Below are 13,668 nucleotides of genomic sequence, written 5' to 3' on the forward strand. Positions count from 1 at the left end.
AGGAGGGGGAGCTGGAAACCCGTAAGGGCGAGCGCAGCGCGGAGAGCCTTCCAGCTGCGAGGAAGCTCGGATTTCTCCCTCTTTCCCCCGAACTGCGCTATCAGCTCTGCCCTAAACTTGGCCAAAGTAGCGCAGGGAGGCGGGCTGGGGGCGCTCCCCAGGCTCCGGCCTTTCTCTCCAGTGTCCCCCCTCCACCCGCTTCCCGCGGTCCCTCCCACTCTGCTCTCCGGGCTCCTGACATCACGACCCGGGAGGCGGGGTCGGGGAAGGAGGGGGGACGTGGGGAGGCGGCTCGGCGCCACGGAGAGGGAGGAGGGAGGGCGCCCAGTCCCAGCCCAGAGCTTCAAAACAGTCCGGCGGCCTCGCCTCGCGCCCCAGCCCGACTATCTGTCCAGCCGCCAGCATCCGGTGAGTCGGGGTCTCGCCCGGGAGCCGCGCGCAGGTAGCGGGGGGCTCCGGGCTGCGAACGACGGGGCAGCGGGGTCGCCAGCCCCTGCACGTACCGGACCCAGAGAGGTCCCTGCAATTGGTGGGGGACAGGGAGGGGCCGAGGCCCCTCCCTGCCGAAAATCCACTGTTCCTCTGCCAGATTGCGAGGGCGCGGACTTCCCGCCTGCGCCAAGCTCGCTCGGCACCCCGAATTCCACCTCCCCACCCCCGGACTGCTTCCTTCGCCTTTTGCGTCGAGGCGGGCGGGAAAAGTTTGGGGAGGAGTCAGGGCGACTCCCCTCGCCCCCGCCAACTCCACTCCCAGGGTTCTCGGAGTCCCGGGTAGCCCCCCTCTCGTCGTGTGAAGGCCCCCGCTGCCTTGGCGCACTGTGCCCCGCCTCACGGAGCGCGCGGGACCCGCTGCGCCCTGGCTGGGTCATTGGGTCCCCTCTCGGCCCCGGCGGCGGCTCCGTTGCGCCCCCCAGCGTCAGGGAGCAACTGCCTTAGGTTGGACGAGCGGAGGAGCTGGAGGCACTGCTTGCATGACGCCTGTCCCCTCTTCACTCCGGTTGGGCTTGGGGGGCTGCGAGGGCCCCACCCATGGGTCCGGAGAAGGGGGAGCCTAGAGCTCGTATACAGGAGGACTATACACTCTCCCCAAATCCAGGGTCCTAAATATGCCCCAGGGAGGCCCTAATTTGGGACTGACATGGGAACCTCATAAATGGGGGTTAGTTGGGGGCACCTGTGCCTGAGGGAGACTACAGAGAGCAAAGCCCTCCCTCCGGACTACAGGACCCACCTCTTACTTTGGAACAAGAATGACAGCCCAGTTTCAGGTTTGGGAAAAGGGGCAGTGCCCCCTCCCGAGCTGCAAAGATGTGGGGTGAGGTGGGGTGATCTTTTAACTTAGTTGTGTCTAAAATGCAGAGGCCAGTCTAGAAAGTGACAGACAGAGTGAGGACTAAGGTAACGGGCTTGGAGAGGGTCTTAAGAAGCCGGTAGCCCCAATATTGTATGATTTCACTGACAAGAAGCACTTAGAATAGGCAAATTCAGAGGGACAGAAAGTGGAGCAGAGGTACCTGGGCCTGGCAGAGAGGGATGGGGAGTTATTGCTAATGGGTACAGAGCTGGGGAGGATGAAAACATTTTGGGTATAGGGAGTGGTGATGGTTCCACAACATTGTAAGTGTATTTAATGCCACTGGATTCTACACTTAAAAGTGGCTAAAATGCTCAATATTCTGTGATGTATATTTTATCACAATTAAACAGAGAGTCTGCAGCCACCTCTGTGCTTCAGTTTGATTCAGTTAGAAATTCCAGAATCCACTCACGGTTGCTGGCCACCTCTCCCCAGAATTTGGCCTCAGTAAGGAAGTGGACGGCGGATGAGGAAGGGACACGAGCCGGGTTTCCCCAGGAGCCTGGAAGGGACAAGGAAGGGGACAGAAGCTGATGGAGCCTCTGATGGAGCTGCCACAGCTGATGGAGCTGCCACAGGGGTCTGTGGCCGCTAACTGTAAATACAGGGCACAACCATCCAGCCCTCCCCGCCGCTCCCCTGCGCACACAAGTAATGTCTAAGGCCCTTTGTTTGTGGAATGGAAGTGAGTGTTTCACCTAGATTTCCTTTCTCTGCCTTGCGCATGATATCTTCAGGGCAGGAACTGAAACCACAAGTGTGTGCGCACAGACTCTCCATTTTCCAGCAACAGGTGATTCACAGGGAGGCTCAACTGGCCAATTTCTCTTCCCAGGCCCGTCATGACTCTCCATCAGCCTCTGATGGAGCGCGCTGCCCCGTGCCCTCCAGCGCTCCTGGAAGCTTCCCCTTGCGCCGGCCCATCCCCACTCCTGGGCTGCAGGTGGGGAAAGCCAGGTCAGAGACCTTAAGTCAGTTTCTCAAGGTCCCTGAGTGAATTAAGTGCCAAGAGCCAGGCTTTGAACCTCCATCTACTTCCCCGCAAGCCCTCCCCGTTTTTCCACCCGGTAATGCCCTGGTGGGTTTTGGAGAGTCAGGGGGAGACCCTCCTGGGGAAATCAGGGCCCAGGCACCCACGGGGGCCTTGGCAGATACCAAGGCCACAGCAGAGGGAGGGGCGTGGGGATGGCAGGAGGGTGCGGAACCCGTTTTCCCACTGGGGGTTTTTGGATCAGCTGCCTCCAGCCCCACCGGGAATTGGGGAGGGGAGGCCGGGCATGGGCCGCATAGCCTGTAGCCGCCTCTGTCCCTCCAGTGGGGAAACTGAGATTCACCCGAAATCTGGGACAGGTGTTCATGCTGGAAGCCGCAGAGGTGTCCCACGGGGTGGGGAGGGGTGAGGGCAGGGCCAGCCCAGCCGGGTGGGGCTGACACTGCACTGCCCCACCCAGAGGGGAGGGGCCGAGCCCTCTTCTGGCTTCCCGGCCCCAGTTTAGGGCACAGCTCTTGAGGGGCTGAGGGGTCTGTGGCCACTAATTGTAAATACAGGGCACAACCATCCAGCCCTCCCCGCCGCTCCCCTGCACACACAAGTAATGTCTAAGGCCTTTGTTTCTGGAATGGAAGTGAGTGTTTCACCTAGATTTCCTTTCTCTGCCTCGTGCATAATATCTGCGGGGCAGGAGCTGAAACCACGAGTGTGTGCGCACGGACTCTCCATTTTCCAGCAACAGGTGATTCACGGGGAGGCTCAACAGGCTAATTTCTCACCCCAGGCACATGCTGACTCTCCTGCCCTCTGCGGCCTTCCTGGTTGACGGGGGCACAGCTGAGGCTGCCTCTTTGTCATAGTAAACTCTGCCAGACATGACCAGGAAGGGAAGTCTGTCGGGACAAAAATACATGAATGCCTTTCCAGGCCAGATGGGGTGGCGGTAGATTGCTGGCTGCTTGGCGGGATTTGCCTGGAAGGCAGGAGTGCAGCCACTGTCCTGGGGAGGTGCAGTTAGTTGTGTGTGTGTGTGTGTGTGTGTGTGTGTGTGTGTGTGTGTGTGTTGCAACATGCGGCCGCTGCCCAGCTCTGTGGACAAGTGAGGCCTCTGACATGGGCTTCGGGGGCTAAGGCGGGATGGGGGTGGGCTCTCCAGCCACGGGGTGGTGGCAGCCATCCCCCAAAGGTGGGGTGCGGTCCCAGGCATTGGGACTGCGGAGCAGAGTCCTTCCAGAAGAGGCAGTTAAAGGTCGGCGACAGGACTCCAGTGCAGGAGGATGGGCTCCGGGGACGTCCTACTGGGCTTAGGCGATAGGCAGCAGAACTGAAACAGGGAGCGAGGGCAGCTGGCACCTTAGACAGAACTGGAGCCTGACCCTTGGCTTCGTCTTGTCCAGGGAAGGATGGGGGTAGGAGTAGGGGTGGTGGGAAGAGGAGGCTCCCTTTCTCACCCCAGGAGCGATGGAGTCTGGCTCCCTGCAGGAGTGACCCCAAAGTGCAGTTTTGGCAGGACTGACCCATGGGGCGAATTGTCAGATGTATCTGGCTCTTGTTAGGGACAGGCCGAGGGGGGAGTCTAAAAATATCCGAGACAGAGCTGCTACCCAGGGAGAGTGCCGGCCTGGTAACCCAACACCCATGGCAGCACTAGCTCTGCTCTGCTCCAGTCACTGGGGCTCTTCCAGGCAGCCAAGCCTTGGGCAGAGGGTGGCAGGGGTGAGAGCGCTCTGCATTCAGGGCAGCCATGGACTAAGATTTTCAGGGACATAAGGGCCTTAGAAAGTCCCAGTTTGCCAGCTAAGGATGCTCGGAGAGGTGGAGTGACTCACCCAAGGTCACTCAGCAAGTTGGCGGCAGTACCTGGACGAGATCTGGGTCTGGGGACTCACTGCTGAGGAGCTTGATGGCTGGGAGTGGTCACTGGGTTTCCAGGCCAGGTCCCCAGGGTCAGGGACCCTTATGGCATGTGTCATCCGTCTGGGATGCTGATCGGGGAAAGGTGGGCCAGGAGCCATGCTCAGGCAGTAAGTCACCTCCAGGCCACAGTGGTCGGGCTCTGGGGATGTCATCCATCCTGGGGGTGGGGGTGAGTAGGAAGACGGAGGCTGGAGGACGACCGTCTTCCCATCCGCAGACACTTGGTTTGTTCACATGGTATCTCAAGGGTTTAACAAGGAGTTGTTGACCTGAATAGTTGAATTTCCAGGGCTCTCACTTTCCTGGGGAGGCTGGGTTTCTGTTGATCCAAAAGGGAACTGAGGGTGAAGAGATTGCACAGCTTCCTGCCCTCCTCAGACAGGTCGGATGACATCAGCTTCTAGAAGCTTCCTAGCACTCCTGGGTCTAGAGCTGAGGGAGCGGTCCCCGGTGTGATATTTGGCGTCAAGATTGTTCTGAGAAATTTGGATGTGAAACATCTATCACCCTGAAGGATGCAGAGATGGACAAGTTAAGTCCCTCAGTGAAAATTGCTTGTAGCCTAAGAGCAAGTAAGTTTGCCTGATAGAGAAGTCGCTTTGAAGATTTCTCTTTCTGGCGCTTCTGATCACAAACTTCTCTGGAGGGCTCTTTTTCCTTAAAATGAAATTCGTTTAAAAATTTTTCAGTGAATAAATATGACCCAAAATCTCATTCATCTTATTCTAATGAACGTTTCCCAAAGCGTGTTATCCCTGGTGGTAACCAAGATCGTTTTAAAAAGTTCACAGCTGAACATAAAAAGAAAAAGAGTAATTGTGTCTTTTTCTCAGTTGGTAGTTGGGAAAAAAACACAAACAGCACACAGACCCAAAGTTTCACTACTGTGTAGGGTGAAACTTAGGTTGATATTTTAAACTTTAAAGCATATTTTAAAATAATGGAAGGGTATAATTAATAAGCACAGGTGATCCTTGGATTTGGCATAAATCTTAGGGCAGGACTGACTGACTGCCTTTTGGGAGAGCACATAACTGGGGCTGAGATGTTCATCCTTTTGACAACATGACTAAACCTGAAATGTCTGTAAGCTCCCCACCCAAGCTCGTCTTCTGCAAAGAGGCCCCGATGTTCCGCTTCAGACCAAACCCGCCACTCAGTTTCCAAGGGAGTCCTCTCCATCTTTGATGAGGGTCATCGTGCCGCCTGGATGACCTCGGACGGTTGTTCCAGGGATCGGAGGAGTCGGTGTATTGATGTATTATACATGGAAGTGGCTTGAGATGTCTGTGGTTTGCTTGAACCAAAGGAAAGCCGAGGGAGGGGCTGGCTTGCCCAATTTCATCTTGATGGCTGTTATTAAGTGACTCGGGGCAGCGAGCTGTGTAGGCAAAGGGGGATTTCCCTCTCTTCAAAGCAGGTTACAGTCCAGCGAAGAGGATGCTGGGTCCAAGGATGTACGCGCCAGGACCAGGGTCACGAGATGGGGTTTCAGGGAAGCCCATGTCGTGGTGTTCAAGAGTTTCCTTAAGGCTGTAGGACTGGAGATGGACTCGGAAGAGTCCCTAGAATTTCCCTGGGCAGTGATGTTTCCGGGTTTGCAGAAGGGAGGGAAAGAAAAGGCAGAGTTTGCAGGCAGGAGTCCTGCTTGAGAAGCCTTGAGCGTCCAGTTAGCCTGCAGTGCAAGGTGCGGGAAGGGAGGGCAGGGCTGGGGGGTAGAGCTGGGAGGGCGAAGGTGAAGGGGGCTTCCCTCCACATCCCAATGAACCTGGCTAGGGAGGCAGGCATGATGATGTTCACACAGCAATGCTGGGATGAAAAAGAGAGAGAAAAAGGAAAAAAGTGGAAATAACCTAGAAGCAACTAAATATCCATCAGTCATGTTACAGAAGTTAAAAAGAACGACGTTCAAGGTGGGTGGGAGGGGCAAAATAGGCGAAGGGGATTACGAGGTACAAACCTCCAGTTATTAAATAAGCCATGGGATGTAATATATTGAACTACTAGACTTATGGAGATTATTTCAAAATGTGTGCAAATGTCAAATCACTATGTAGCACGCCTGAAACTAACATATCGTATGTCAACTATATTTTCAATAAAAAGTTTTTAAAAAATTTGGATCGCAGAGAAAAAAAACCTCGAGGTTCATCTCTGTGCATCAGTATAGAAAAATCTATAAGATACTATTGAACTTAAAAAAAAAAAGAGCAAGTAGCAAAACAATTTATGGAAAAATAGGCTATTTATAAATGTCGCTGCATTCCTATGGCCTCATACCTAGTACACGTATTCAAGAAAAGTGGCTGGAAGGATACATCAGAATCGATCAGTGTGGCTGCCGTGGGGAGAGGGGAGAGGGAGGAATGGGCCACGGGACTCCAGTCTTGTTTGTAACAGAGAGAATATATTCATGGGTTACGTGGGTACATGAAGTTCAATAATAATGAAATAGTCTTCCCTGAATTCAGTAAGCAGTGCGAGTTTTGTAGGTTTTGGGGTGGGGAACTTTAGGAGATGGGGGCGCATGGTAGACAGACTAGGTGGCAGCAGTGCAGTAATTCAGGGGCAAGGTAACCGGGACGTATGCCATCCAGCCCCCATGGAACATGCCCCTTGAAACATCCCTTTGTGGACCCCTCACGGGCATGATGGGTTTCCTGTCTGGGTGCTGTTAACAGACAAGGGGTGGTTTGGGGAGGGGGCAACATGGTACATTTAAGGTGTGTTAATAGGGCCATTATGAGATCCCTGGAAAGGTATCGAGGAGACCATTGGGAATGGGAGTCTGGGCCTTTGAAGAAAATTCAGAGAGACACAGAAAGACCTGGGTCGGGAACTGTGCTTTAGGTTGGTGTTTGAGAATAGGAGAAAATGACTTACATTTTGCCAGTCTTAACAGCAATAATTTACCATTGCTATTAGTATAGCATTTATAGGGTGCAGAGCAGCTTGGGCCATGTGCATTACATCCTCTATCTCATTTAAAATGAACAACAACCGTATGAGGTAAGGACTACGCCTGCCCTATAGATGAAGAAATGGGGTCTTAAAAATTTGGGGTTAGGATTGAACCCAAGTCTCATGGACCCCACAGACCCTGCTCTATTGGATGGATATATCCCATCAACATCCCTCTTTTTCAATACAGATATATGCATCCTCTTGAAACAGTCCTGCCCCTTTGGGCCAAGAAAGTGCCTTTGCTGCAGATGTGCCAGTGGGTGTCTTGGACGCCAGTGTTCTTCCTCCAAAGTCAGCTTTCTCGGTCCTAAGGGTGCTGGACCACATGAGGGTCCTTTGCCCTTAACAACCTGGTCAAGAGAACAGAACTCACGCCCACCCCTCCCCTGGGCAAAACCATCTTGATTCCTGTATTTCACATGTGTGTGGAATGGAGAAGGGTGTTCTGGGAACCCTGCTTTGGACAGGAACCCTCTGTCTAATCGGTAATCACTTCCATTACTTCTGATGGTCTTTGTTTGAGGGACCAGATCTGTTGAGTTCCCTGGGGTAACACCAGCATCCAGCACAGAGCTAAGGGTGCCGTAGGTGCTCAATAAATCTGCTGCATGAATAGCTGAGAGAGGGTGTCCTCCCGGCTTCCTGCTTTTTAGACCACTCCAGGGAGGGGTGACAGAAGGGGGACCCTCACACCTTGGGTGAGGAGCCAGCTGTAGGCTGCAGGGGTGGGGTGGAGGAGGGGAGGGAGGGGCTTGGGCAGCGGCTCCCTCCCCCTCCTGCAGTTGGTCCTGCCTGGAGGGCCTCAGGCCCAAGTGGCATGGTCAGTGTCCCTTTATGTCAGCGTGACACGGGGTCACATTCTTCTAGGCCAGAGCCCAGAAGAGACTTAATCATCTTCCCGCCCAGAGTGTGGTCTGCACGCCCACAGGCATTTGGAGATGATTTCTGTAGCATACAGGCAAGGTTACAAACTGTAATACGCTCATCTTTTTTTTTAAGTGTATTAGTAAAATGTCAGTCGCTTGGCAAGTGATACTGATTTTCCATTTATGGTATAATACACACTGAAAAATTAATCAAGTGAGTCTCGTGGTTTGTTTGGGTTTTTTTTGGCTGCGTTGGGTCTCTGTTGCTGCGCGTGGGCTTTCTCTAGTTGCGGCGAGCGGGGGCTACTCTTCGTTGCGGTGCACGGGCTTCTCATTGCGGTGGCTTCTCTTGTTGCGGAGCACGGGCTCTAGGCTCATGGGCTTCAGTAGTTGCAGCACGCAGGCTCTAGGGCGCACGGGCTTCAGTAGTTGTGGCACATGGGCTCAGTTGCTCCACGCATGGGATCTTCCCAGACCGGGGATCGAACCTGCGTCCCCCGCATTGGCAGGCAGATTCTTAACCACTGTGCCACCAGGAAAGTCTGAGACTCGTGTTTTAAAGACAGTGTGGGTCATGAATAGTACAGGTGGGACACAGGGCAGAATGATGGTGGTGGTGTTGACACCATTGATGACCCATCCAGGTCCCCTTCATTGGATGATGTGCCCACCCCCAGCTGCGGTGAGTATTGGCTGCTAAGGACTCGCAGCTTCCCCTTCTCCCCAGGAATTTCGAGAAGTCTGGAGATACCTGGGAAGTTATGCTCCCCATTCCCTGGGCTCATGGCCCCAGGTGTGCCCCAGAGCCTGGCCTGAGCCCCTCTGAACCTCACCTGTGTTGTCCCAGGTGCTTTTTCTGCAGTTTCCAGGCAGGGGATGAGGAGCCTTGGAATATGCATGCTCCTGCACTCAGAGGTGAGCTGGAGGCTGTGAGAATCCCAAGGGACAGGAGGATGCTGAGCCTTCATCACCAGTGAGGGCCCCTCACTGAACACTCTCCCGGTCATCACCTCCTCGCTGCTCTGGGCCTTCTGGGTGAGGCCTGAGTCGGGAGGGGAGCGCCTGACAGGTCACCATCCCTCGAACCACCACGTGCCAGACACTGTCCTGGGCACTGGGGACACAGCAGGGACAAAACAGACACAAGCCCCTGCCTGCAGTCTAGAGGGACGAGATGGAACAAAAGATGGGACTAGAGATCAAGAAGAAAACAGCAGATGATGTACAGTGATTTAAGGGAAATAAAACAGGGTCACTTATCTTGGATGGTCTGGGAAGGCTTCTCTGAGGAGGGAGCTTTGGAGTTGAGGCTGAATGAAGGGAAGGAGCCATTCATCCCCCAGATCTAAGAACTTTCTAGACAGGGAACGGCTCGTGCAAACATCCTGGTGCCCTGGGTGCGGGTCGGGGGGAAGCAAGCTCAGTCTTCTTCCCGCCCCCCGCCTTGGGGAAGGAAGGGCACAGCTTGGGGACCTGACTCATCCCGCTGGTTCTTTGGGGTGCTCTGTGAGGGTCAGGACTGAGTGAGTGGTCCATGTCCTCATGTCCTCGAGTAGCACCTACTGTATGCTCAGGACAGATGGCTGGGAAATGGAGTCACATGCTCCCCACCTCTTGGGGTGGTGTCCTGGAAATTGAGGGGCTGGCTCAGTCCCAGACCTAGGGGGTGGGTGGTCAGTTGTAGGTGTGGGATGGTCACCTTTGGGAGCCAAGGTGGGTGGGGTGGGACTTCTCGCTCAGACCAACTCAAGGCCTGGGGTCCTACCCATGGTTTCTACCCTCCTTCCCACCTCAGGGGCCACAGAAGGCTCTTAGGTGTCCTTGTGTCAGACCCAGGGGGTTGGGGGTGTTGAAATACCAGCCTCCAGTGAACTCAGAGCTCTCTCATTGTAGTTTTTAAAATCTCTTTCTGTATGAGTTTTTAAAAGTGTACAGTTCAGTGTATATTAGTATATCCACAGATCTGTGCAACCATCACCATGGTCAATTTTGGAACATTTCACCACGGCCAAAAGAACCCCCCCATACCCTTTAGAGATCACCCTCCTATTTTCCCATTCCCCCTCAGCCCTAATTAACCACAAATCTGCTTTCTGTCTCTATTGATTTGCCTATTCTGGACATTTTGTATAAATGGAATCGTACTCTGTGTGATCTTTTGGGTCTGGTTTCTTCAACTTTGCATAATGTCTTCAAGGTTCATCCATGTTGTGGAGTCTATCAGTACTTCATTTCTTTTTATGGCCTAATAATACTCTGTTGTGTGGATATAACCCGTTTGGTTTATCCATTCATGAGTTGATGGACATTTGGGTGGTTTCCACCCTTTGGCTATTGTGAATAATGCTGCTGTAAACATTCCTGTACGTTTCTGTTGCTCATGTGTTTTCATTTCCTTTTTTTTTTTTTTTTTTTTTTTTTATCTGTACGCGGGCCTCTCACCGCTGTGGCCTCTCCCGTTGCGGAGCACAGGCTCCGGACGCACAGGCTCAGCGGCCATGGCTCACGGGCCTAGCCGCTCCGCGGCATGTGGGATCTTCCCGGACCAGGGCACGAACCCGCGTCCCCTACATCGGCAGGCGAACTCTCAACCACTGCACCACCAGGGAAGCCCTCATTTCCTTTTTAAAAAAATTTTATTGAAATATAGTTGATTTACAATGTTGTTTAGTTTCAGGTGTATAGCAAAGTGATTCAGTTATTGTGTATATATATGTACATATATATATATATTTTAGATTCTTTTCCATTATAGGTTATTACAAGACAGTGAGTATAGTTCTCTGTGCTAGTGTTTTCATTTCTCTTGGGTATTTACGCAGGAGTGGAATTGCTGACTCCTATGGTAACTCTATGTTTAATCATTTGAGGACCGGCCAGACTGTTTCGCAAAGTGGGTGCGCCGTTTTACACTCCCAGCAGCAGTGGATCAGGGCTCCAGTTTCTCTGCTTCCCCATGTTTTAATTCAGTGTCCAGTCCTGTCCTAGTTTCTGGCTCCTAAGAAACTTCCACTGGTGAAATTCCTATAGATCTAGAGCAGGTTGCTGGGGGCCAGGGCCCCTGGGGCTAAGCGAGGCTCCTAGGTCTGGGACAGGCTGGGCCCACCTGAGTAGGCTGGGGGATGGTGGGAAGGACTGAAGGGCACATGGGGACCACCTGAGAGAGAATTGGAATCCGTGGAAGGCAGAGCCCTTCGTAAGGCTGTTTTCTGCACGATGCTAGAGTGATTTTAGGTGCTGCTGGATATGACATTAAATGACATTAAATCACTCAATGACAAAGTGGTTCCCTTTTCAATGGTCTTTCAGCTCTTGTGATTCCATCAAGGGGAAGATACCTCTTCAACTCTAGTTTTCCTTTTTCTTTTTTTTTTTTTTAAAGCTATATTTTTTATTATAAGTCACAATGTCACAGGCAGTGTGAACTCTTTGTGTCTGGCATCTTTCACTCAGCATAAGGTTTTATGAATCATCCATGGTGTTGTACATGTAGTATGTTGTTCCTTTTGTTCCTTTTTCATTGCTGAGTAGTATTCCATTTTATGGCTGTCATGCTCTGTTGTTTTTGTTCCTTTTTTGGGGGGTGGGGCGGCGGCACGCCACATGGCTTGTGAGATCTTAGTTCCCTGACCAGGGATCAAACCCAGGTCCATGGCAGTGAAAGCACTGAGTCCTAACCACTGGCCGCCAGGGATTCTATCAAGGAGAAGACGTCTCTTCAACTCTAATTTTCCTTCTTTAACCAGACAGAGCAGGTCTTCACTCAGCCCTTTGGTGGACAACAGCATTGAACCAGAACTTGTGAACTTTATTGCGGGGGGTGGCTATTAATTTTCACAATCAATCTCTGTGGCAGGTCATGCTGATTCTCCATTCCCAGGAGCAAAATATTTCTTCCTGAAATACATGTATTTCTGTTAGAGAGTGGGTTTATTTAATGACAAATATGAAGTAAAATCTCACAGTGGTACTCAGGAAGGAGGTAAGCCAGTGACTGAAGTTTGGAAAACCTTCTTCTAATGTTCAGGGCCCAATTATCAGGTGCCGTGTCAGGAAATGGTGAGGTCTCCATTCCTGGGGCCCATACAAATGGAAACTGGTTGCTATAAAAATAATCCAGGCAGAGGCTGGGGCAGGGGTGGTTCTGCATGATTACACAGCGCCTTTCAGCTAAGACTGCATGAGTTTGCAATTCTCATTGTGTGGGGTCTGTTTCCCAATTCCATGGCTGGACTGTGTCATAGCTGCAGACACACGTCATCAGAGGTTCCCCAGTTGGAAGGGCAAGAGGTTTGGGGGCCTGCCTTTCTTTCCAGCAGGGCAACCTCACAGTCCCCTGGGTCATGCTGGTGGGGAAATGTTAGAGTGTCATTTCAAGTTCATGGGGATGGCTCCCTAGCTGGCTCAGCATCTGCCTGATCTTGGGTGTTTAATAGAGGGCATCCCTTCCTGTTATTGCCCCCAAACCCCTAATTAAAGGACATGACCTGCCAGCTCTCAGGTTAGCGAGTCTGTATGGGCTGGGTACCCCAATGGAGAGATGCTCTGAAGCAGGGTTCTCCCAGAAATAGAACCAATAGGATGTGTGTGTGTGTGTGTGTGTGTGTGTGTGTGTGTGTGTGTGTGTATCTATCTTTCTCTATCTCTATCTCTACATAGTCCTATCTATCCATCTTCCACTCTAGAGCTAGAGAGATAGAGAGATGGATTTATTTTAAGGAAGTGTCACATGTGATTGTAGAGGGGTGTGTGTGTGTGTGTGTGTGTGTGTGTGTGTGTGTGTGTGTGTGTGTGTGTTTATATATAGAGAGAGGGGTTTATTTTAAGGAATTGGCTCACGCAGCTATGAAGGCTAGCAAGTCCAAAATCAGCAGGGTAGGCTGGTAGGCTGGGGACCCAGGGAAGAGCTGATGTTGCAATTCAAGTCCGAAGGCTGCTCGGGGGTGAGGGGGATGTCAGTGTTTTGTTCTATTTGGACCTTCACCTGATCAGATGAGGCCCACCCACATTATGGAGGGCAATCTGCTTTACTCAAAGCCCACTGATTTAACCCTTCATCTCATCCAAAGACACCCTCACAGAAACTCTGTGGCCCAGCCAAGTTGACACAGAAAATTAATGATCCCAGATACTTCAGGTGGACTAGATACACAGCATTAAATAAGATAGAATCCCTTTTAAATCATTCTCTTTTTTTTTTTTTTTTTTTTGGGAAGCCCCATAAATCATTCTCTTTTAAATTCCCTCCCAACCTCCAAGGAGAAAATCTCAGTTTTGTGCTAATATGTCTTTAATAAAACTTCCCAAACACATGCGACATCCTGCTTCAGCAAAGGGAAAGGAAGCTGGCCTTGGACTCAGAGTCTTGAGCAGCAACAGTTTCTAGCTGGAATTGAATAACATTGTTCTGTTTTCCTTGTATTTCTTTCTTCCCAGCACCCTCTATTTATGGCAGGCAACTGCCAACTTTCCATTTCGGTTGCGATATAAGGTTTCTTTTTATAAAAATGTAAGTTTAGGGCTTCCCTGGTGGCGCAGTGGTTGAGAGTCCGCCTGCCGATGCAGGGGACACA

At 51.9% G+C, this 13,668-nt stretch overlaps 1 protein-coding gene across 2 annotated transcripts in view; it reads left to right on the top strand.

The window, feature by feature from the left end:
• The first annotated feature begins 290 nt into the window (after nucleotides 1-290).
• The window catches only part of EMP2 (epithelial membrane protein 2), a 35,759-nt gene continuing 22,381 nt past the window's right edge, over nucleotides 291-13,668 (top strand). For both annotated transcript variants that reach the window (XR_003678699.2, XM_007101638.3), the window contains exon 1: nucleotides 291-408. The gene's annotated coding sequence lies outside the window, so the exon portion shown is untranslated. The remainder of the gene's footprint in view (nucleotides 409-13,668) is intronic.

This window comes from Physeter macrocephalus, unplaced genomic scaffold (genome assembly GCF_002837175.3).
Source record: "Physeter macrocephalus isolate SW-GA unplaced genomic scaffold, ASM283717v5 random_743, whole genome shotgun sequence".
Lineage (NCBI taxonomy): Eukaryota > Metazoa > Chordata > Mammalia > Artiodactyla > Physeteridae > Physeter > Physeter macrocephalus.